Source organism: Dipodomys merriami, unplaced genomic scaffold, assembly GCF_024711535.1.
Source record: "Dipodomys merriami isolate MVZ:Mamm:240054 unplaced genomic scaffold, mDipMer1.0.p SCAF_2, whole genome shotgun sequence".
NCBI classification, from domain to species: Eukaryota; Metazoa; Chordata; class Mammalia; order Rodentia; family Heteromyidae; genus Dipodomys; species Dipodomys merriami.
Genome location: NW_027203381.1, coordinates 45,105,423 through 45,132,182, shown reverse-complemented (window position 1 = coordinate 45,132,182; position 26,760 = coordinate 45,105,423). Strand labels below are relative to the sequence as shown.

General features: G+C 35.5%; 1 protein-coding gene across 10 annotated transcripts in view; it reads left to right on the top strand.

Annotated features, from left to right (window-relative positions):
- The window catches only part of Dlgap1 (DLG associated protein 1), an 882,629-nt gene that overhangs the window by 102,767 nt on the left and 753,102 nt on the right, over positions 1–26,760 (top strand). For all 10 annotated transcript variants that reach the window (XM_070029510.1, XM_070029508.1, XM_070029507.1 and 7 more), the window contains one exon: positions 8,682–8,841. The gene's annotated coding sequence lies outside the window, so the exon portion shown is untranslated. The remainder of the gene's footprint in view (positions 1–8,681; positions 8,842–26,760) is intronic.

Below are 26,760 nucleotides of genomic sequence, written 5' to 3'. Positions count from 1 at the left end.
ATGTAGCTACTTCAGGTCATTTGAAACATGTCAGCTGAGGATGAGTGTTTGTCAAGAAATTGTGATCTGCTGCACTGTCGCAGTGGGAACCTGCCATTAACAAGCCAACTTATCTCCTGGGATCTAGAAACAAAGGAAGAATAAAACACAAACAAACAAGCAAAACATGAGATAAGCTGCAGTGTTCTGGAGACTGGGAACAAAGAGTTAAAAGTACAGAAAGACTTGTCATATGGTGATTGGTATCTCCTCAATCTTTTAAGTTCTATGTTTAAAACACAAGAATTTGCAGAGAGGAAGAATTTTTGTCCAAATGTTCACTTTCTTGTGTTTGGTAGTTTGCACTTGATTACAGTCTTCTGATGTGCAGTATTGTCTTCTTGGGATTGTGTGAAGAACATCTGTAATCCAGGTGTAGCATTGTCATTAACACAGAAGATTTTAGGGCTTAATTGTGCAGTACTCAAGATGTCACAAGTGTTTTCTCCCTAAGAACTTATACCTGCGTCTTACAAAATATTACAGGCAGAGGGGCTGGGAAGGTGGCTCAGTGGTAGAGCGCTTGCCTTTCATGCATGAGGCCCTGGGTTCCATTCCTCAGTACCACATAAGCAAAAAAAAAAAAAAGCCGGAAGTGGCACTGTGGCTCAAGTGGTAGAGCACTAGCCTTGAGCTGAAGAGCTGAGGGACAGCGCCCAGGCCCAGAGTTCAAGTCCCACTACTGGACCCAAAAAAACAAAATATTACAGGCAGAGAAACACTAAGTCAAGTAAGACATCGGCCCTTCCATGAACTGTCGGTGTGAGTATGTTTTAAGCATGTCAGGCCAACTGTGTGTTCAGAGTTCTCAGTGATGTAGTTGAAGATAGATTTTTTTTCCCTAATTCTTAGAGTTGATATTGACATGCTTCATTATATATAATCCTATGCACTTAGCAGTTGGGTTACTGAGATGTCCTGTTAAGAATATGATGCATATTTACTAGTTATTACAAATGAGAGAAACAACGCAACCTACTATTCTTTTGGTCTGGCATACTTCACTTAATATAAAATTTTCCAGGTCTTTCCATTTCCTTGTGAATGGGGGCAATGTCATTCTTTCTGATGGAAGCATAGACCTCCATGGTGTATATATACCACATCTTGGTCCATTCATCTACTGAGGGGCATCTGGGTTGGTTCCATATCTTAGCTATGGTCACAGACACAGCTGGACAAAGGAAGAACTAATGCAACATTGATACTAACACTAACAACATGTTGTAAATGAACTTTACAAATTGGTGTGGGGGGGAGAGGGTGGAAGGGAGTGGTAAGCAAGAGAAAAAAGAGATGGGGTAACAGTGTTTAAAAACAAATGTACTCCTCACCTTACTTATGTAACTGTAACCCCCTGTGCATTGTTTCTTCAATAAAGATAAAAAAAAATCCCACCCTTATCTTTATGAAACAGCTGTCAGTTGTAGGTAAGTGAAGAAGAGGTTGTTTGTGTGCTAGTAAATGGAGAACATATCAGATGTTAGGGAGTATTTGGTAAAAACAAGAAGGAATCATGGGACATTTGTCTCTTTTAAGTGAAACTCTCTGTTGTCTTATATCTGTAAATAACATTTTCACACAGTAAATAGCAGGTTCATTGAGCAAGTGTTCAGTAAATTCTATTAGCTTGATCAATAGGACTTCTAAAAGGCAGAGGTTGCCTTTTCAAGCCATAGCTGGGAAAGGCAATATCAAGATGCACTGTATTCATAAACTTCTTTGTTAAATGGCAACTTCTTTTTACAAGTAAATTAAAGATAACAATAAAATTAAAAACTTTGTACAAACATGAAGGGTAAGATGATAAGGAAAGGGAGAAATTCCTAGAATTTGTAGCATAGTGAGTCTGTCCTATTGCAAATAGAGCCTAGAACTCATATGATTCTGCTCTTTAAAGTTGAGAAGAGTAGTAGTAGTTTAGTTTGTTACTCCATGTAACAAAGAAACCTGGAAGAAGATGAGAGGCCTATCTACATTTTGAAGAAGTTGGTCAATGTATTTGGGTGATTCAAATAAGTGTCTTTTAAAAATTACATTTTAAAAGGGTGATGTCAAAGGGGTTACAGTTACATAAAATGAGTACATTTATTTTTAAACAGTGTTACCCCCTGACTTGTTTTTTCCCATCCTTCTCACTCCTCCAAGTTGTAAAGTTAATTTCCAGTATAGTGTCTTGTGAGTATCACTGTTACACTGGTTCACCTTTTGACCTTCATCTCACCATTTAGTGACTTCCCCTTCCCTTCCCCAACTGAGATAAACGTATATACAAGACACTGGGTACCAAAATCAAAAACAGTGACAACAGGAGATAAACCCAAGAGGGGAAACAAAAGAGAAAGGGAGGAGGCAACAATGCTTGATAGGAAATGTACTCATTACCTTGCTCATGTAATTGTATCCCCTCTGTACAGTATTTTTACAATAAAAACATATTATAATAAAAAGAAATAACTTTGCATAGTGCACTAAAAAACAAAAACATAAATAAACAACCAAAAAACCCTCTTGTTTCCATATCCTGGAGTTCATTTTGGTTAGCATCATCTTATATGGTCATATGTACATAGATATTGAGTTATTGTGATCCTATAGACACATAGTAATCCTCTAGACATATAGTAATTATTACAAATGAGGAAAACAATGGAACCTACGTTTCTTTGGTCTGGCTTACTTTACTTAACATGATTTTTTCTAAGTCTTTCCATTTCCTTCTGATTGGGGCGATGCCATTCTTTCTGACAGAAGCATAGACTTCCATTGTGTATATATACCTCATTTTCTTGACCAATTCATCTATTGAGGGGCAGCTGGGTGGTTCCATATTTTACCTATGGTAAGTAATGCTGCAATGAACATTGTGCTGGTAGCTTAAGTGTCCTAGTTTGTGATTGTTTGGGTAAATACTCAAAAATGGGATTGCTTAATCATAGGGAGCCCTCAATCACAAAGCTATGTGGACTTTTCTAGAAACAGCACTTGGAGGATTTTTCTTTAACCGTCTTATTCTGTTAAACATTGTATTGTCATAGTTTTATGCCAGATTGGAAAATTAAATGTGACATGGAAATCTGTGAGGCATGGTTTTATGGTGAAACTATATGCTGTTTTTGACACAAATAAAAATGCATTTAAATGTTCTAAATATGACTAAGCAAATTCCTCACTAGAAGATTATTTGTTTAAAACCATATTGTGTCTCAAACAAATATATAAAATAAACAATAAATTTCTGTCTTGAATTACTAAGGCAAATGATTCCTTTAGTAGTATCACATTTGTATAACAAATTTAATTTAGTGTTAATGAAATCTAATACTTTGATAAATGATTAGCTATTTTGACTTATCTTTACTCAAGAGGAATCTGAATAATTGAAATACATATGTATGGTTGTACAGACTTTTTCCAATTTATTTTCAACTGCCATAGGCATAGAGATGTTTGATTGTGTTGTGTGTGCATCTCTTTAACTAGAAAGAGAAATCTACTCACCTAAAAAATTATTAGCTAGAGTTTTGAATCAGAATGATCTAATATTTTTAGCATGTGGAATAAGATTAGATTATTTTTCTCAGAGTTATTAATTTGCAAATGTGACTGTGGAATGTATCAAGTATGGCTATTTTTATAAATTCTTACAAACCAAAAAACTCCTCCCCCAAATATGCCAGGCTTAATTTTCTGCTCCATAGAGCACAGCAAGTAGGGTGGCAGGGCCCAGTGACATTTTCCACAGTGTGACTTGCCAGCCATTAGAAGCCTGTGGCAGTGTTTAATCTACAGTAAACAAGCTGACAATTGGTTCAAGAAAGGTTTATGTAATTCTTCTTTAATATTCCTCTCTTATGGTTACAAGAGTGTCAGAGAATCATGAAGGTATAGGTGACTGCCTGATAAGGAACCACTTTCTTCCATTTATGAATAATGTAAATTTAAGGGCTTCTGCAAATGACTGTCATTAACTTACTTTGCTAAACTCCCTAAGAGCAGAATCATATTTGCCTGTTATCTTTTATATGTGCCTAAGGACTACAGTTTCAGTGATCACTACTTTCACAAAGTGGCTCATATTTATTCCCACGTCTCGTGGAGAGCTTTAAATAGTAAAATGTGAACGTATCTCTACCTACATTTTAATAATGCTGCAAGAATTAGGCCAAACTTATTATATGAAAAACTGGCCATAGCATTGTGAAGAGTTAAATTTAGTGAAAATGGAAAATGTTGTGGGTTGTATGAGTAGAAAAAGATAAAAAAGTACCATTAAATTCAAAAAAGATCTGAGAGGTATAATTGACAAAAGCATATGCATCTTATGATGCTCTCTTAAAGTTGAAGAGGAAAATATGGCTATCCAAATAGTTCTACTGCAGCCACTCTGATTCTTGATGTGTAAATGACTGTGTCCATGCAAAGTAACATCTCATTTACCTGGCAATGTATATAAACATTGGAAAATAAATACATTTTTCAGACAGTTTTAACATATCTTCACAGCTAACTGTATTTGACTTTTTTATATTAAAAAAAACCCGACTGTGTATGTATTGTCTAGCTTCTTTCAGTAGAAGATACTGATCACAATTTCCCTTTCCTTTTGCTTTTAGGGTGTTACCTTTTGGAGTTTAGAAAAACATATGTTGACAGCTGACCTTTTGGAGTTTAGAAAAACATATGTTGACAGCTGACCATGTTTGATATCAGGAACATCTTATATTTTGTTTACTATTCATGTAATTAGAACTCACATTACATAGGCCAGTAATAGACTTAAGCATTTGCTACTTCTCTTTCTTTCTTTCTCTCTGTCTTTTCTTTCTTTCTCTCTGTCTTTTCTTTCTTTCTTTCTTTCTTTCTTTCTTTCTTTCTTTCTTTCTTTCTTTCTTTCTTTCTTTCTTTCCTTCCTTCCTCCTTTCTTTCCTTCCTTCCTTCCTTCCTTCCTTCCTTCCTTCCTTCCTTCCTTCCTTCCTTTCATTCTTTCTTTCGTTCTTTCTTTCACCACAGTGCCACTTCTGGATTTTTAGTCATTTATTGGAGGTAACAGTCTCATGGACTTTCTTTCCCTGGATGGCTTTGGACTGTGATCCTCAGATTTCAGCCTCCTGAGTAGTTAGGAGTACAGGTGTGTGTGAGCCACCAGCACTGGGCTTGCTACTTCTCTTTTTTTGACAATAAACTACAAAGCCCTTAAGGAAAGGGATTATATACTATTTGTTTAAAAATGAGACTGTCAGGAAAAATTCAAGGATAGGTGCATTTTAAGAGGTTACAAAGTAACTGATATTACCATTTGGCATCCATATGCTTGGACAGATCTAGAAATTAAACAATGCCTAATGACAAATGTGATGAAGAGAATTGAATTATATTGTTTTCCATTAGCATTTTTATGTAGATAACCTGCTTTTAGTATTGGAAAAATGTCTCCTTTAACAAACAACTATATATTTTGTGCAGGTCCATATTTCTCTAAGCTACCCCAGGGTGCTGAATTTTACTATATCCAATAAATAATGTCTTCTCATTTTCAGGGAAGAAAAAAAATCTGTGAACAAAGTGAAGGTTTCAGACCTATAGCAAATATGAAGTTATTTTTGCCCTCCAAAATGTTAAATAGATCCATAGCATATATTTTTCATCAAAAGAGTTATAGAATAAAGCCAGTTCTCCTCTTTCTCTTCTCCTTTCCTACTTCTCCTTCTCCTCCTTCTTCTCATTCTTCCCCTTCTTTTCCCCCCTCCTTCCTCCTCTTCTTCCTCTTCCTCCTTTTTTTCTCTACTTACTGCTCCTCATCCTCCTGTTTCTACTTCTATTGCATTTAATGAAAAAAATGTATATTTAGAAATCGTTACTTAGTTTTAATTAAAACCTATGGAAATTGATTATGTGATGTGCTTAATGTATGAAAACTGAGACAAAAGGGTATTTTAAAGGAAAAAGATTTTTCCTTAATTTCCCACTAAGTACAACACAAGAATCTTAAGTACACAGGTTGGTGAATATTATGGATTAATTCACTTTTGTCACTCCCACTTACATAAAAAGACAATGTCATCATTACTCCAAAGGCCACCCTTTGTCCTAACTGCTAGTTAGCATTCCTGGAGGTTCATAGAATAGAGAATTTTTTCACTAACAATTAGTGTTATCAGTGATTAGTGTTATACCATGCTTTTTTATTTTAGGATGCATTTCTCTGGAGAAATGTCTTTTTATCTCAAATATGCAAGAGGCCAGATGTGGTATGGAGTTTGAAAGACAGAAAAACATGATTGAATTTCATTCTTGGACCTAATCATCTGATTTTGGCAAATTCTTATTTCCCTAATTCTGTTTCCTTATTTGTAAAACAGAAATCAGGGCATCTGATTTGAAGATAAAGTGAGATAATTTCTAAAAAGCACCAGCCCAATGAGTGGAACTCTCTCTTCCTTTGAACATTTTAACCAAGAATAGGAAGGAAGGGCCAGATGCCTGTGGGCTCAAGCCTGTAATCCCAGCTACTCAGGGTTGCTGAGATCTGAAGATCGAGGTTCAAAACCAGCTAGGGCAGGAAAGACTATGAGACTCTTATCTCCAATTAACCACCAGAAAACCAGAAGTGACTCTGTGGCTCCAAGGGAAGGGGTAGAGCATTAGCCTTGAGCTGAAAAACTCAGGCCCAGAGTTGAAACCTCACAACTGACAAAACAATAAAATAAAATAAAGTATAGGATGGAAGGAAGGGAAGGAAGCAAGAAAAAGGGAAAGAAAAGAACAGAACAGAGAAGGAAGAGAATAAAAAAAGTAAAAGAAAAACGGTTAGGTGCTGGTGGGTTATGCCTATAATCCTGGCTATTCAGGGGCTGAGATCTGAGGATTGGGGTTTGAATTCAGACTGAGCAGCAAGGTCCAAGAAACATAGCTCCAATTATCCACCAGAAAACAGGAAGTGATGCTGAGATGTGAAGTGATAGAACATTAGCCTTGAGTGAAAAAGCTCAGGAACAGCACCTACGCCCTGAGTTCAAGACAGACAATAAATAAATAAATAAATAAATAAATAAATAAATAAATAAATAAATAAATAAGAAGAAACAAGGGTGAGAGAAGGGATGACACTGTACAAAAGGAAATGTACTCATTATTTATTTAACTGTAGTCCCTATGCACATTACCATTATAAATAGCAATAAAGTAAATTTTAAAAAGGAAAGAACAGAAATGTTAAAATACTATATATGTTGAACATTTTAAAGCATGAGGCCTGGGTCAGCTTAGTTCTTCATTTCAGTCTTCTATGGTGTGCATATGTAGATTTTCCAAAGTAGCCTTGGTACTTGACCTGCCTAGTCCATGAATCTTAGCCTTTGACTCAAAGCCTTGCTTGCTTTAAAAAAATCCAAATACATAACACATGCCCCACATCTGGACCCAATGCAGTTTACCTCTGATGTTTCAGTTACTTACAGTCAGGTTATTTACAATAGTGAATGGAAAATTCTATAAATGAGTATTTCATAAGTTTTATATTACACACTGATCTGAGTATATGATAAATTTTCATTTCATCATGCTCCATGCTCTGTAGAATGTGAATTGTCCCTTTGTCTAGAGTATCCATGTAGTATATCATACTCACCCGTCAGTTACATAGTAGTCATCTTGGTCATCAGATAGAGTAATAGTGTATTGCATTGCTTGTGGTTGAGTAACCCTTACTTCATTTAATAATAGCCCCAAACTCAAAAGTAGTGATCTGAAAATCTTATTTTAGTATAGTGCACTATTTTATGGCTGTTACTCATTTTGCACTGTGCCTAATTTATGAGTTAAAGGGGTGATATTGATCAAGATGCATTAGACTCAAAAACTGATTTGTTGAATAGTAACCCCTTTGTATAAATACTTAAGATAATAAAAAGATAAAAAAAACTACCATAAGAGTGTCTGAGTCAAGCAGAAAAGGTCGATAAGTTGATGTTAGAGTAATGAACCCCAAGATAAGTATTCCAATTTTTTTCTTTCATGCAATTGTTTCTAACATGTTTATAAGATGATGTCTATGTTGCTTTGTATGTCTCTCCCCCATGATATAACCCCTGCTTTCACTGTGTTTGATGTTGGTATAATTTGTGGAGGGGAAGGGCAAAAACAAATCGTTTAACTAAGGATACAGGTGGCCCCACTGCAAACAAGTCGTTATGTCGAAAAACGAACTTTACAACTTGGGTTGGGGGGGAGAAGGATCGGGTAGGGGGCTTTGGGCATATAAGAAGGGATGGGAAAGGGAAACAAAGAGGAGGCAACAATGCTTGATAAGAAATGTACTCGTTATCTTGCCCATGTAATTGTAACTCCTCTGTATGGTATTCTCACAATAAAAAAAAAGTGAATGTAAAAGAACAAATACAGTATATTTAGAGATCAGTACTATATGGAGTTTCAGGTGTCCACTGGGGGGTCTTGGAATTACTGAACTTTTGTTCATAGTTAACATACAGAGCACCCTGTGGGACTGGACTATCATAAATATTTGTAATAAGCCAAAGCTTCTATTCATGTAGTTAAACAAATACAAGGAATATTGCCAAAGAGTCTATGAAGTTCTGTTAATAGATTCCTATTCCTTTTTGTCCCCTTCTGGATTTTAGAGCACTGTGAATGGCATTCCTGAACCCCTTTGAGTGATTACAACTTAGACCTTTTCCTGGGACACTATCTTGAAAGGACCTGCATATATATCAAGTTGCTCAGATCCCCAATTACAAAAGTTTCGTGGAGTGGAGTGCACTACTTGTCACACTACAACTGGTAAGAGATTAAAAGTATATTTTCTATTTGCAGACAACATTTCATGTTATGCCCTGCTTTGAATTTGTCTATTCTTACATTAATTGGAAAATAGACAGCTGGATTCTGGTGGCTCACATGTGTAATGATAGCTACTCAGAATGCTGAGGTCTGAGCATTGATGTTCAAAGCCAGCCCAGATAATAAAGTGTGTGAGACTATTATCTCCAATAAACTATTAAAGAAAAAGCTAGAAATGAAGCTGTGGCTCAAGTTGGTAGAGCACTAGCCTTGAGCAAAATAACTTATCCCTTAAGCCCTGAGTTCAAGCCCCAGGACTGGCATAGGCAAAAAAAAGGAGGGAAGGAAGGGAGGAAGGGAGGGAAGGAAAAGAAAGAAAAGTAAGAAAGAAGAGAAGGAAGGATGGAAAAGCCACATCACGGAGAGGAAGGGGATAGGCTAGCACAGAGGCATTGATGAGTTGATTAGGATGCTTATTGGCAAAGCATATGTCGATGTATTTGAAGATACTTTTATCATTTGAGGAAAGTCGTAGGAGTTAACATTTCATATAAGTGGAATTTTATGACAAGCATTCTTCTTTTGGAAAATAATAGTAATAGAGTTTTATGAAAATGTTAATTGCTACAATCTATATTGTTTTTACAGCTGTAAAAATCAGTAACTGTAAAAGAGATGAAATTGATTATGATGAAAAATACCTTTGTGATAAACTATGTGTAAATTTCTCCTTGCTGACTTTCCCTTTCCTATCTGCTAATGCACATAAGTTTAGATCAGTATACTTTTTCCTCAGCTTCAAGCTTTTCTGCTCTTGTATACTATTGCCAGATATTCTAGCCAGGGTTAATTATGAAACAGAATTAGGGTTGGGAAAATCAGGGCTGGTGAATCATATGGAAGGATAGGAGTATTTCCAGCTGAGTTTCTTCGGTAGGGGATGATGATGAGCCAGGATCACTTTGAATCTCTTAGAAGGTCATGCAGTTGGCATCCTAAAAAAGTAAAGCTCTGGGACTCAAAAAGTTGTCTGAATCATGACATGAAACTATCTTTGGTACACGGACATCAAAAAACAGTTGATCCATAAGAATCCCTTCTGAAGATTACATATTATTCTTCATCTTAAAGATCTGAGACTGGAGAGTTATTACTCCTGAGACATAAATCAGAAAATAAGTGAGTATGTATCTGGACAATGATCTCTTAGATAAAATTTGGTTTACAATGTCTTCAACTATTGAAATATTTTATGGATAATGTAGAGAAGGAAGACACCAAATGTTTTCCAGCAGAAAGAACCTTTGTAATAAATAGAAATCAGCAGAGTTCAAGGTATGCAAATATCCCCATCATAGCAAGACCCTTGCAGCAAGGGCTTTGGCACAGATTGGTTCTCCAGGTTGAGTCCTGACTCTGACACCTTTTGGTCCTGACGCCTAGGGTATTATAAAAATTAAATGTGCTGATATTATGAAGAGTGTTTAAAGCCAGGTACCAGAGGCTCAAATCTGTAATCCTAACTACTTAGAAAGCTACACCTAAGGATCAAGGTTCATGCAGCAGAGGCAGGGCTAACTCTTATCTTTAAATAACCATCAAAAAGATGGATGTGGAGCTTTGGATCAAATGGTAGAGCATTATACTTGACCAAAAAAGTTTGGAGACAACTCCCAGGTCCTACAAAAATATAAAAAAGGATTTAATACTGAGCCTAGGACACAATGTTAATCACTTGTGCAAATATTTATAAGGGCTTTTATAAAATTCATTGGCAACTGTGATCCTTTTACATTATTTATTTACTTTGGTGGTACTGGGGTTCAAATTCAGAGCCATATGCTTGTTAAGAGTGACCTTGATTTTAATGTAATTTTATCATATCAGAACTGTCACATTTCAAGTATCTTAATTTACCAAGTCAATTATCTAATGTTTCCGCTATACCTTATCTTGGGAAGAGAGCAGTAGAATATTTATCAGAATTCTGGTGGAGATTAAATGCACCGTGTGTGATACAGAAGTTCCCAAGTTATGTTAGCTAAGACTAGCGTCATTAGAATCACTGCTGCCATGGTTGCTTAAATATATTCTTAAAAAAATTATTGCCAAAATGATGTACAGAGGGGATACAGTTCCATAAGTAAGGTAGTTAGTATATTTCTTTTCAAACTTGTTACCCCTTCCCTCATTTTTCTCCTACTTTCCCTCACCCCACTCCCATCCTACAAATTGTACAGATCATTTCCAACATATTGTTTTGTGTATCTGGCTGTTGCATTGGTTCCCTCTTTGTCCTTTGTCTCACCATTCTGTTGTTCCCCTTTCCTTCTCCAGCTCAAATAAATGTATATACAATACCAGAGTACTACTCTTAACTATTTCTGGTATGGTTATGGCAATCTTTGTGAAATGGAACATTAAACCTAGAAATTTTAAGTATTAATATATTTTAAAAATCTCTTCATGTATCTATTGACCATTCTTATTTCCTCTTCAGATATGTTTCTGTTCAAGTGTTTAGCCCACTTGATAATGGGATGGTTGTTTCTCTGTGGGTTTGTTTTGGGGGCATTTATTATTTTTTGATTGCAAGTATATTTTAGATATAAATATCACTCATATTTAGAATTTTAAAGTAGCAAGCTAACCTATTGAATGTGTAAAAATCATAAAATAACTCTTAGATGATCAGGACAACACTACTGTTCACTACCCAATCCATCTACCTTTTGTTGACGTCCTTCTAAGTCTTTTCTTCTTGGCTTCAAATACTTAGAACCTGATTCTGGATGGCACTCTTAATGACAAACTGTGACTTAGGTTATAGTCAGCCTAGTACAGTCCTGGGTTTGAAATAAATAACCAATTAATTTTAGGAAACCACAAATTTTGATTCCAGCTCTCATGCTACTCTGATCTTGATCATTCAGAAGAGCTGTGTACCAGGGTTGATGGTAATGTTTGTTGTGAATCTTTGCATATAATAAAAACAAACTTAGATTTTTCTTATCATTTGATGTTGTTCAATTTTGTGGTTTATTTCCAATATTTCTTTCAGTAGATTAAGTGTGTGAATAAACTAGGGTAAGAATTATCTGTTAAGTATTTCAAGTCAGTCTAGAAATTTATGGAATATCTACCACTAAACAATGCAAATAATTTTTCAACACAGCTAATTCATCTTTTTATGTAATCTGAGCTGATGCCAGATTTTTGATAGTAACACTGTAATTAAATTATTTCATTGACACATTTACAAGTAACTAGACCATATGCTCTTTCAGTATGGGCAGCGAGGTAGCATTAGGCCATCTGTACCAAGACAGACTGCTTTTGTTGAAAATAAAATAAAATACTAAAGGTATTTCATTTTAGAAATGTCTAGTATTTCTTTTCTAATTTTAAAATGTGTTCTTTTTCTAAACATTTCATGTACCTTTGTATTTATGCTCTTAAACATAATATTTTATACACTAAAATATATAAATCTAATATTTAAAATAATCTTGTTTGCTTACAAGTAGGTTTGGAGCATTAGGGGATCTTCATGTTAATATGAGTTCCACAGATTCCTGTTACATTGGTACTATAATATACTGCCCAACATTAAATTTTATATCATTTTCAATGCTATAAACTGAGGAAGAGAAGTAGTATTTATTTAGTTCTTATTACATGCCAAGAACTTTGTGTATCTAGTCATTAATTCTGGAGATCTTGTAAAATGAATCTGGCTTTTTGTTTTACTCTACCTGTGAAATAAGTATATTAAATTAAATAACTTTAATATGTGAAATAAGTTTAAGGAATTAAGTTACTCAAAATTAAACTATCAAAGAAATACAGAAACATGAGAAGAAATAAAGAGAAAGAGAAGAAAAAGTCTTACCTAAATCAACTCTCTCTCTCTCTCTCTCTCTCTCTCTCTCTCTCTCTCTCTCTCTCTCTCTCTCTCTCTCTCTCTCTCTCTCTCTCTCTCTTTCTCATTATTTTCAGTGTGTGGGCACTGGATGCCTGGGTGCTATCCCTGAGCCTTTTTGCTCAGAAGAGGCTCCACTTTGGTGTGCTTAATTGGAGATAAGAGTCTCCTAGGTTTTTTCTGCCTAGGCTGGCTTTGAACTGAGTTCTTTAGATCTCAGCCTCATAACTAAGATTATAAGCATGAGACACCAAGGCCAGCCTTCAGATCAATTCATTTTCAAATCTACCTTTCACTATTTTGTCATGCTTTCTAATTCTATTCTATGAAAGCCAGAAAAAAATTTCCTTCTAAGCAAGACTTGAACTGAATCATTACTTTTCAATGTTTAACAAAAATAGGTAATGTTAAATCTATCAAGTTTTATATATACACCACATTTTCTTGATCCATTCATCTACTGAGGGGCATCTGAGTAAGTACCATATCTTAGCCATGGTGAATAATGGAATTCTATGCTTCCATCAGAAAGGATGACACCACACAATTTGTTAGGAAAACGGAAAGACTTGGAAAAAATCACTTTAAGCTAAGTAAGCCCGACTCAAAGAAACATAGGTCCCGTGGTTCCCCTTATTTTCAATAATTAGTATGCGTCTAGGATTATCTTAGCAAATGAGCAGAATATCTCAATAGCTATGTACATATGACCATTGAAGATGATGCTAAGTGGAATGAATTCCCAAGACTTGGACACAAGAGGTTTTTCTTCGTTGTTGTTTTTAATGTACTATGTGATTTTCTTTTTCTTTTGTATGTTCTTCCCCTTATGGCACAGCCCCTGTTGTCACTGTATTTGATTCTGTTACTCTGGTATTGTATATATGTTTATTTGAATTAGGGAAGGGAAGGGGAACAACAGCATGGTGAGACAAAGAACAAGGGGGAAACAGTGCTACAGTGATATACACAAGACTATATATTGGAAATGATCTGTACAACTTGGGGGTTGCGGTGGGGGAGGGAAAGTAGGAGAAAATGAGGGAAGGGGTAACAGTTTGACAAGAAATATACACTTATTGCCTTATGTAAATGTAACCTTTCTGTACATCACCTTGATAATAAAAAAGGAAAAATTAAAAATTAAAAACAACAACAAAGGAAAAAATTATATCAAGTTTTGCTTGAAAATATGCAGAGTACCTTTTGACAGTCTATAGGAACTATTGGTTTTTGTTCTGATGAAGGATAGGGAGACTGATGTAGGGCTGTAGAAGAGGAAGTGTATAGGGAAACCACAAATAAGTGGACATGTATTCAGTGCACTTAGGATGGTAACTAGGTAGAAATTTCTCACTACTTCTTTACTGTTCTGAAGCAAACTAAATATTTATTATTGACATTGGCAGTTAATGAAAATCTAAAACCCACATAAATGGTACACTCTGTCATTGGGTTCAACACCCAGTCATTTTGATTGGTATAATGTTCAATGAAAATATAATTATTTTGTTTTCTTATTTGTTAAAATGTGTTAAGAAGCCTTCAGAAGCAAAAATCCTTTAATAATCCAAGACTTCAATACTTTTCTTACCTAATCTATTCTTTTAATCTTATTTCTAATTTATAAAAAGCCTAATTTTCCTCATTAGACATATTTTGATATCTATATCCCTTCAATTTTAGAAGTTTATGGATAATTGTTGCCACTCATAGTTCTTTATAAGAATTGAGAGGGCTGTGGAATATTGAAATTGGAATTCAGAATTTCAGTTGAGTATGAAATTGACTAAATTATATTTGTGAATCATTATTAGAGGCTTTAAATCATACCAAAACATTGTTTTTACACAGCACAGGCCTTTCTAGATGAGTTATTTATATATACTTCCTTACTTACAGTCATCTCTATAATACAAATGTGAAAAGATTCTAGTTCAGTGAACATCCCTTTATATTCTTGTAAAAATCAATTTGTCTAGTAATAGCAAAATGTTTAGTGCATTTCTTATCAGCTTTACTGAGAGATCAACTAAAGCACAAGGAAAACCTGACAGAGAGAATGCATCATAGTAAAGAAGTATGGATGGTTACCATCTATCATCAGAGAACAACACAGTGGTACACATGGATGTCCTATATTTTCATATTACCTTTAAATACATTTGTGTAAGAGGAAACTGACTGGACTAAGGTCAGTGGACCAATGTATTTGGACCAAATTTCTAGGTATCTTAAGCTTTAAGAATTCATTTCCTTTAAAATAATATTAATGCTTTATTGGACTGTGGAGATTAAATGAGATGATTGTGGAGCTGTTCTTGCAAATAAAGGCTCTAGAAATTTTTTGTAAGTGAGATAGTATTAGAGAAAAAATTCAGGTACTGGGCGCTGTCTCTTAGCTTTTTTACTCAAAGATGGAATTCTGCCTCTTGAGCCACACCTACACTTCTAGCTTTTTGCTGGATAGTTGGAGATAGGAATCTCACAGGCTTTTCTGATCCCCAGATCTCAGACTACTGAGTAGCTAAAATTACAGTCACCAGCCACTGGCACCCAGCAAGAAACTTTTATTATACAAGTGTTAAGGTCTAAGTGTAAAAATCCTTTGAACATTAGAAACCATGGCAAAGTTAAACATTGTCAATAGACTTGGCATCACACACATTGCTATTTCCTCGGCCAAAGCATCTTAATTCATTTAATGTTCAGATTGTGTGCTTCATCAATTGGGAGAACTTGGAGCATCAGAATAATTAATAGGTATTAACATTCAATTTTTATTAAATCCTTGTTGAATTATTAGATATTAAAGATTCAGTTTCCTGGCATTTATTTTCCTGGCAAGATAATTTTTCGGGGTCAATCATGGAGCTTGAACTCTAGGCCTGGGCGCTGTCCCTGAGCTCAGCTCTTTAGCTCGAGGCTAGCACTCTACCACTTGAGCCATAATGGCAAATAAATTTTAAGCAAGCATTTGTAGTTTTTTTTAATCTAAGTGGTTCTAATGAAGTCAATTAAAATGGTATACAATTCATAATAAAGGTAGAATTTGTCCTGAGCTCATTGTGAGGTGTGATTAGGATATACCGAGAAGCAGTAAAAGGCACGGATCGGCCTGTATAAAGTATATGCTTAATAGTAGAAGAGAGTTTTCATGTGTAAATGAAAACTTTGGTCCTGGCCTAATAAGGTGGTTGAAGCAGTTGGTAATTTACGAGGTAGCATTAAGCCTACTCTTGTCTGATCCCCAAGTTGAGGCTCCTTTGGACTTGCCATATATCTTCATATGTACTATGAAAGATGACATTGGCCGGTTGTCAGTGGCTCCTGCCTATAATCCTAGCTACAAGAGACTGAGATCTGAGGATCACGGTTCAAAGCCAGCCCGGGCAGGAAAGTCTGTGAAACTCTTTTTTTTTGAAGCTTTTAAAAAATGTTTATTTTATTATAAAGATTCTGTCCAGAGGGGTTACAGTTACAAGAGTAAGGTACATTTCTTGAGTACATTTTTTGTCAAACATTGTTACCACTTCCTTTGTTTTTCTTCAACTCTCCCTTTCCTCCTTCCCCCCCTCCAGTTATAAAGTTCATTTCCAACATAGTGTCTTGTGAGTATTATTGTTGCAATGGATCATTCTGTGTCCTTGTTTCAGCATTTTGTTATTCCCCTTCACCTCCCCAAATTAAATAGAAGTATATATAAGATGCAGGGTACCAAAATCAAATACAGTGACAACAGAGGATATACCATAGGGGGAAGAACATACCAAAGAAACAAAAAAAATCACATAGTACATTAAAAACAATAACAAAGAAAACCCTTTTGTGTCCATAGCTTGGGGTTCATTTTGCTTAGCATCATCTTATACAGTCATATGTACATAGCTTTTGAGCTTTTCTGCTCATCTGCTAAGATTATCCTATATGTATACTAATTACTGCAAATAAGGGAAACTATGGGAACTTTGTTTCTTTGGGTCAGGCTTATTTCATTTAATATGATTTGGCTGAAAGTTTTAATTTTAGATTAACAAAAAGCCACACACATCCATGCATGTACACAAACACACAGAGTGGTTTATTTTTTTTTTAAGACTTATGAGGATAAAAATCAAAGGTGTGCTATGGACTAACCAAGGACAGATAGAATAATCCTCAGACAATTCAACTCAGAATACATTACAAAAACCATAAACTATTTAGAAGCCTGCAAAAGATCTGTAAAGGTGGAAGAAATACTCTCACATTTGACTTGAATTTTTTCCTTCATTTTCTTGAATCATTTTTTCCTACCATATATAGAACAACAGATTAGCTGCCTTTCTTTTCAAAGCACACTAAATACTACCTCTCTGGCTTTATGCTTCAAGAATTTCTTTTGTTTTGTGTGTTGACTTTTTTTTGGGGGGGGGTCCAGTCGTGGGACCGGAACTCTGTGCCTGGGTGCTGTCCCTCAGCTCTTCAGCTCAAGGCTAGCGCTCTACCACTTGAGCCACAGCACCACTTCTGGCTTTTTTTCTTTTTGCTTATATGGTGCTGAGGAATCGAACCCAGGGCCTCAGGCGTGCAAGGCAAGCATTCTACCACTGAGCCACCTTCCCAGCCCACTTTTTTTTTTTTATAATGGGATTGCATGAAGCTGCAGAGCTTCTGCATGGCAAAGGACATAGCTAGCAAGACCAATAGAAAGCCCATGGATTGGGAGAAGATCTTCACTAGCCATACAATGGACAGGGGTCTCATACCTAAAATATACTTGGAACTCAAAAAATTAAATCCTCCAACAAAAAATCCTCAAAGAAACAACCATCCGATTAATAAATGGGCTAAAGACTTATAGAGAGACTTCTCTGAGGAGGAAATAAGAATGGCCAATAGACACATGAAGAAATGCTCAACCTCTCTAGCCATAAAAGAAATGTAAATCAAACAACGTTGAGATTCCACCTCACCTCAGTTTGAATGGTGATAATCAAAAAATCTAATAACAATAGATGCTGGAGGGGATATGGCCAGAAGCAAACACTACTGCATTGTTGGTGGGAGTGTAAACTTTTTCAACCATTTTGGAAAGTAGTATGGAGGTTCCTCAAAAGCTCCCCTATGACCCAGCAAACCCACTTTTGGGCATTTACCCAAAGGATCACAAACAAGGTCATACCAAAGATACCAGCACAACCATGCTTATCGCAGCATTATTTACCATAGCTAAGATATGGAACCAACCCAAATGCCCCATAGTAGATGAAAGGGTCAAGAAAATGTGGTAAATATATACAATGGAATTCTATGCCTCTGTCAGAAGAATGACATTGCCTCATTTGTTAGGAAATGGAAAGACTTGGAAAAATTATATTAAGTAAAGTAAGCCAAGCCTAAAGAAACATAGGTCCCATGGTTTCCCGTGTTTGCAATGACTAGTACCTCTCTAGGACAAGCAGAGAAGGTCAAAGGCTATGTACATAGGAACTCACATGAGATATTGTTCAGCAAAATGTACCCCAAGACAGGGATACAAGAGTATATTTTTTCTTTCTTGCTACTGTTTTTAATGTACTTACAATGTATTATGTGATTCTTTTGTTTCTTTTGTATGTTCTTTCCCCACAACATAACCTCTGTTCTCACTGGATTTGATCCCTATGTTCTGAAACTTGTATATACATTTTTGCAATTTGAGGAGGGGAAGGGATATTGGGGAATGCTTAAATGGGGATGCAGGCTGACCCAGTTTGACTATGAGATGTATAAGACACTATGTTGAAAATGAACTTTACAATGTTGGGGTGTGGGGTGTGGGAGGAGTTGGGGAGGTGGGGAGAAAAGAGGAGGTAACAATGCTTGGTAAGAAATGTACTCATTATGCCGGGTGCTAGTGGCTCCCGCCTGTAATCCTAGCTACTCAGTAGGCTGAGATCTGAGGATCAAGGTTCAAAGGCAGCCTTGGCAGGAAAGACCGTGAGATTCTTATCTCCAATAAACCACTCAGAAAAACCGGAAGTGGTTCTTTGGCTCAAGTGGTAGAGCACTAGCCTTGAGCTGAAGAGCCTTGAGGGACAGCACCCAGGCCCAGAGTTCAAGCCCCACGACCGAAAAAAAATGTACTCATTACCTTGCTCCCGTAACTGTAACCCCTCTGTACAATATTTTCCCAATTTAAAAAACTTATTTTTAATATATTTATTGCAAAAATGCTGTATAGAGGGGTTAGTTACAGGAATAGGTAATGAGTACATTTCGTAGGGAACATTGTTACCTCCTTCTTTTGTTTTCCCCCTACTTCCCTCTCATCTCCACAACTACACTTTTCCCTCCTCTCCCCTCCCCCACCCCAAATTGTAAAGTTCATTTTTCAATATAATGTCTTATACATCTCATTGTTTTAATGGGTCAACCTGTATCCCTATTTAAACAATTGGCTTTTTCCCTTTCCTTCCCCAAATCTCCACTAGATAAACCACTAGAAAACTGGAAGTGGCGCTGTGGCTCAAGCAGTAAAGCTCTTGCCTGGAGCTGAAGGGCTGAGGGACAGCGCCCAAGCCAGAGTTCAAGCCCCATGACTGACCAAAAAAAAAAAAAACAAAGCCATTGATTAAACGACTGCATTGTCTCCATTAGCTGGATACTCAGTATTATGTAAATGCTAAGACATTTGTAGGAAAGGCATTCTTTTTTTTTCTTTCTTTTTATTTTTAATTTTTATTTTTGTGAACATACTGTACAGAGGGGTTGCAATTACATTGGCAAGATAATGAGTATATTTCTTATCAAGCATTGCAGCCTCCTCCTTTGTTTACCCTTCACATCCCTTCCCAGCCTCCCTCCCACCCCTCCATCCCCCCCTCCCCGCACCAAAGTTGTAGTTCATTTTTGACATGACAACTTGTACTTCTCATAGTTGCAACGGGTCCACCTGTATCCTTAAATGACTTGTTTTTCCCCATCTCTTCCACAAATTATACCGACATCAAATATATTGAAAGCAGGGGTTATACTGTGGGGGAGGGACATACAAAGGAGGGACATACAAAGCAACAAAGAAACAATCTTATAAATGAGTTAGAAACAAATGCATGAAAGAAAAAAACATTTAAATACATATCTAAAGGTTCATTTTCCTAACATCACATTATCTGACCTTTTCCGCTTGATTCATACATATACTAGATATTGCAAATAAGAGAAACCATGGGACCTATGTTTCTTTGGGCTCGGCTTACTTCATTTAGTATAATTTTTTCCAAGCCTTTCCATTTCCTAACAAATGGGGCAATGCCATGCTTTCTGATGGAGGCATAGAATTCCATTGTGTATATATACCACATTTTCTTGATCCATTCATCTACTGAGGGGCATCTGGGTTGGTTCCAGATCTTAGCTATGGTAAATAATGCTGCAATAAACATAGCTGTGCTGGTAGCTTTAGTGTGGTTTTGTTTGTAAACATTTGGGTAAATACCCAAAAGTGGGATTGCTGGGTCATAGGGGAGCTCTATGTGAAGTCTTTTGAGGAACCTCCATACTGCTTTCCAAAGTGGTTGAACAAGTTTACATTCCCACCAACAGTGAAGTAAGGTTCCCTTCTGTCCACATCCCCTCCAGCATCTGTTGTTATTAGAGTTCTTGATTATAACCATTCTAACTGAGGTGAGTGGTATCTCAATGTTGTTTTGATTTGCATTTCTTATTTATGGCGGGGAGGTTGAGCATTTCTTCATGTGTCTATTGGCCATCCTTCTTTCTTCTTCAGAGAAGTTTCTCTTCAAGTCTTTAGCCCACTTATTTATTGGGCAGTTGTTTCTTTGAGGATTTGTTGTTGGAGGATTTAATTTTTTGAGTTCCAGGTATATTTTAGATATGAGACCCTTGTCCATTGTATGGCTAGTGAAGATCTTCTCCCAATCTGTGGGCTTTCTATTGATCTTGCTAGCTATGTCCTTTGCCATGCAGAAGCTCTGCAATTTCATGCAATCCCAGTTGTCCAACCTTTCTTTGATTTGTTGTGTTTCCGGGTCTCTATTAAGAAAATTTTGGCCTGAGCCAAGGAGACCTAGGGTTTCTCCTATTCCATCCTGTAATGTTTTCAGAGTGTCTGTTTTGACTTCGAGGTCTTTGATTCATTTGGAGTTGATTCTGGTGCAGGGTGATATATAAGGATCTAGCTTTAGTTTTCTACAAGTAGTTAACCAATTTTGCCAGCACCATTTACTGAAGAGGCTGTCTTTCTTCCATTCTATTATTTTAGCTCCCTTATCGAAAATTAGTTGGCTATAGGTCTGTAGGTTCATTTCTGGGTTTTCAATTCTATTCCATTGGTCCTGAGGTCTGTTCTTATGCCAGTACCAAGCTGTTTTGATTACTATGGCTTTATAGTAGAGTTTGAAATTTGGTATTGATATTCCACCCGCAGTGTTCTTACCGTTGAGGAGCGTTTTTGCTATTCGGGGTCTTTTATTGTTCCATATGAATTTTTGGATTGCCTCTTCTGTTTTCTTGAAGAATGAGGTTGCAATTTTGATAGGTATCGCATTGAATTTGTAGATAGCCTTGGGAAGTATTGCCATTTTCACAATGTTAATCTAGGAAAGGCATTCTTGCGGAAAAATTTAATACATGAATTGGAGAGACATTTTTGAAACCACCTTTAGCTTATTTACATGTAATAAATGTTTAAATCAGTGCCTCATTGACCTATAAATAGTTTTATAATGACTTCATGGCAAACCAGACTCTCTGAACAAAGACTATGAGATTCTTCATTTTAATTTATGAATTAAGACACACAGAGCTCCTTGTAAATTTAACATGTTATTCATTTAAATTTTCAACCTACTTATTGTGCTGTTATGGTGAAAGACTGGCTTATAATCTCATTGTAAACTCTTAGATATCTTGGTAGCCTTACTCCCAATTTCAATTTCAGAGGGTAGGTGTTTACTAAAAATCTAAGCTAAGAATAAATACACTTCAGTCCATGTTCAAAGTCACTTAAGCCACTGTTTTAATGGATAGTAAAAGGCATTTTATTTTTGTTATTGATTTATTCACTCCAGAAACATTCAGTGGACATACAATATGTTCTTTGTACTTTTCTGGAAGTTGAATCTGTATCAGAAAAAAACCCACAAAAACCTCTTACTTTTATGGGCCTCAATTTTTAGTTGGTAAAAGTGGTCCTGATTAAACTTTTAAAAACCTGAAACATTAATGATGGATTTTTCAAGAAGTTATTTAGTATCATAATTTTATAATGAATTGCTGTGATAATGGAACTTTTCAAGAAATGTGCAAAGCTTTATGAATTGAGCTTGAGTAGAATTTTAGGCTAGTTTCTATCCAATACCCACTATTAATCTTAAGAAATTCAGCAGAGACATTAAAATGATGCTTTAATTCATAGTTTTTCAACTCTGTTTTAAAAATAATTGGTGTTTCAAATAGCAATAGTAATTTCATGTTAATACAGAAATAAATAGAAGACAATAAGGAAAAAAGATCACAGGCAAAGTAACATTGTCAAACCCAACATAGAAGTATACTTTTATCTTAGCTATGGCAGTGGAAAATAATTAAGTAAAGATAGTTCAACATAAGAAATAATAACAGCTTGACTTGCCAGTAATACTCCTATTGATGTGGAAATTATCAGCATGTATTTATGTGTTTTCATGTTTGTACTAGCTGGTTATTAAAACAATTAACAATTAGCTCTTGATACACTGGAATGTTTGATGAAGTTTTTTTTGTTTAATTTGCTTTTTGAGACAGTATTCTGCTACATAGCCAAGGCTGGCCTGAAACTTGTCAAGGTCTTCCCTCAGCTTCCCAATGTGGGGATTGTAGACATGTGTCACCACACCTAACTAGAATGTATATTTTTTACAGAGTACTAGAATAGAGTACTGAAGCTAAGTTATCTCTCTATAAACTATTATATTTGTAAGTCACCCCTGAAATATTCTTTTCAGGATACAAATATATGGGGTTTTGTTTGTTTTTGTGCTGGTTCTGGGGCTTTGACTCAGGGCCTAGTCACCTTCTGTGAACTTTTTTTTAATAAGTTTTTTGAGAATACTGTACAGGAGGGGTTACAGTTACACGAGAAAGGTAATGAGTACATTTCTTATCAAGCATTGTTGTCTCCTCCTTTGTTTTTTCCCCTACCATCCCTTCCCTTCCATCTCCACAACTTTTTGCTTAAGGCTAACATCTCCCAACTGAACCACAGCTCTCCTTCCAGCTCTTTTTGATAAGTGATTAGAGATAAAAGTCTTTCTTGGATTTTTTTGTTCAGGCTGTCTTTGGACCTCAATCCTAAAATCTCAGCTTCCTAAGTAGCTAGGATTATAGGCATGAGTCACCAGTGCCTGGCATGAGCTATTTATAATGTAAAAATGTAAATGTAAGGAACTCAGCTTCTCCGTTTATCAGAATATCACATTTATTACTTTTAGATATTTTATGTGCTATTTTTAGTAGAAGAGAAAAGGAATTAAGAATCTCTAGACCAGTCTAAAAAGTTTTATTCCATTGAGGTCTTTTGCTAAATATATTTCCATGTCCCATGTTTATGTTAAGATGTATCAAAAATAAAGTAAAAGAGGTATTAGACTTGGGGTTAGATGGTGACTCAGCCCCTTACATAAAAGATGACTTGATGATTTGAATTCATTTTGTCATAACGTACCTAAACTGTTTCTAGCCAATGTTAGTAAAGGGGATTTTTTTAACGGGATGATCTTTGAGGACTATTTTATTTAATATTTTCATTTCTTTCATGCTGGGTTGAGGGCATATAAATATATAGATATAAATATAATCTATCTATTGATCTATCTATCTATCTATCTATCTATCTATCTATCTATCTATCTATCTATCTATCTATCTATCTATCTATCTAGTCTCTGTGGAGCTTGTAGCCTCTTGTCTTTCATCTTTTCAGTGGCTCTATTTCATTTCCATCTTGGTTTCATCAGATTGGCTTTGCCCATAATTGAGTTGTCCCCAAAGTCTTAACTCCACAGGCTTTTCAGATCAGCTTTTTAAAGCCACTTGTGGAAACTATTCATTCACAGCCCAATAACCAGTTGTAAGAGCAATGGTGTAGCATGGTATATAAGCAAATTTGTTCAATGCTAGTGGAGCTATGGGGCAGGAGAGTGCTGTCAGCTTCTACATTATAACTGGCAGGAAAGACTGTAAATACTAATTGTAGGAAGGTTAGCGTTCATGGTGTACTTTAGTGCTTTTTAATGAGAAATTAAAAGCTTATTTTGATATATCAATTTGTGCCCTGAGAATCGAAGCCAACCAAAAGTTACATTTCTAAATCATAAAAATGTTACAAATGATCTGTATATTGTATATTCATACTTTAAATACCTGAATGTAATATGATAAAGGTTTTATTTCAAAAATCAACAGAATTTATGTATACTTTTCAAGAACTTTAGCACATCACTTATTTAATTACCTCTTTAAAATGCATTTGCAATAAAAAATAATCCAAATATTCACATCTTGTGGGCTAAAACCAGACATAAATAATTTTGCTTTTCTTTTTTAACATCCTCAAGTTTAGAAGAACTTACAGTAAGAGCCACATGGCATTTGTTCAAGGAATACTTTCAGTTATGACAACCCTTGGATAGTCAATCCTTTTATAAAACATAATACCTTTAAAAAAGAACAAACCTACACATATCTTCTAATATTTTTAAATTATCTCTAGATGGCTTATGATGACCAATAATATGTAAATACTACATAAATTGTCACTATCATGTATGCTTTAGGAAATAATAACAAAAAAGTCTATATTTTAGTACATTATAAAGAATGGGACCAAGTTTACCTTTCTCTGTATTGGGAGGGATTTTTCTACCAAAAGTAGGTTGCTTTGACCAATGGGAGAGTCACTGAAGTGATTCTAGCATAGTCTTGGGAAGTGCCTGCACAAGGAGTTTGTTGTCTTGATTCTTAGTATCTTGGATCTTTAGGAGGAAGCACAGGCCAGCATGTTGGATGACAATTGTGTGGCTCAGTCTCCAGCCACATACAAGTCCTCTCAGTCAGGCCACCAGCACTCCTGGTTAACATCTGGCACACTTAAAATGCATGAACTAACATAGCTGAGGTTAGTGAGATGCAGTTCAGACCAGACAAAATGTTCAACAGAACTTTAAGCTAAATAAATGGTGATTATTGTCCACCACTGGATGTGAGAATAGATTATTAAGCAGCCAGAGTTAATTTATAATTATTATTATAAAATTAAAGTCAGCAACCTGTGCAACATTAGGAGAGAGAATAGCATACAGGTAAATACAATTGATTTTAGATTATCAGGATAATCTGGTGGATAAACTTTTTACAGAGATAGATAGGTAAAGAAATATTTTGTTTTAAACTTGGATTCTAAAATAGTATTCAGCTGTGTTCCAGTGGCTCATGCTTACAATTCTAGTTACTCAGGAGGATGTGGTATACGGATCATGGTTCAAAACAAGCCCAGCCAGGAAAGTGTGTAAGACCCTATTTATCTCCAATGAATCATTTAAAAACCAGAACTGCAGCTGTGGCTCAAGGGTTAAAGCATTAGCCTTGAGCAAAGAAGCCAAGGGACAGTGCCTAGTTCAAGCTCCAGTGTGAATGTGCACCTGCACATGCACGTATTTGGCTAAGCACAAAACAAAAAGACGAAAGAAAAACCAAAAAGTACCCATTATAGATAAGGAAGACATTTCAGCACAACAGACAGTCCTGAAGGAAAACATGGTTGGAATGTACATATTCACTTTGCATTTCATTTGCTGCATTATATCAAATGATGGCATATTTCTACTGAATTACTAGCTTTACCTCACACAGGCCATATGTGATGACAGCCTTCCCAAAAGAGATGAAAATGTAAATATCTATGTTTTATGTCATAATTTATTCTGCCTCTAGTTATAAGCCCACTTTTTAAAATGTGGGCACATATAGAAAAGGCCTAAGAAATGCTAAGTATTTCTTGTTTCCATCAAAATAATCTCTGTGATCACTAATGTATGCCATTAGGTCTTTCTGTTTTACATTAGGGACAAGAAGATATATATGTATACATATATATGCTTATATATATGTATACATATATATGCTTATATATGTATAAATATATACATATACATTTATATATGTTTGTATATAAATGTAAACAAATGCATATATAAATGTGTATATGTTGTATACATACACATACATATATACATGCATACATGTACATATGTATGTATATACACATGTATACATACATATATATACACATATAGATATACAAATACATATATGGTGATACAATTCAATGTACAAAAATCAGTATCTTTTCTATACCAACAATGAATAGGCTCAAAAAGAAATCAGGAAAACAAATTTATTCTTCATATTCTCAACAGCAATTTTTTTTAAAAAAGCTGGGCATCTGAGGTTCTTGTCTTGTAATCCAAGGTGCTCAGGAAGCTGAGATTTGAGGATTATAGTACAAATCCAGTCTGGGCAGGGAATTTTGTGAGACTCTCATCAGAGATGAATATCTAACTTCAAATTATATACTACAGAGCACTAGTAACAAATCTTGCATAGTACTGGAACAAAAATAAACACATAGACCAATGGAATAATACAGAAAATCCTATCCTGATTCACCTTTTGACAAAGATGCCAAAACCGTATATTGGACAGAAAATAGTTCTTTTAACAAAAGATCTTGGGAAAACTAGATATTCACATATGAATGACTGGAATTACATGCTGTCGCCGTTCCTGTATTACTATCAATTGAAATTAGATCTAACACCCTGATGTAAGTCCTAAAAATTTGTAGCTACTGCATGAAATCTTAAGTAAAACAATAGAAGGAAGAGGAATAAGCAATAACTTCCTGAATATAATTTCCTCTAATAGGTCAGCAAAAGAAGTAAGGATTGGCAAATAAAAATATGTCAAACTAA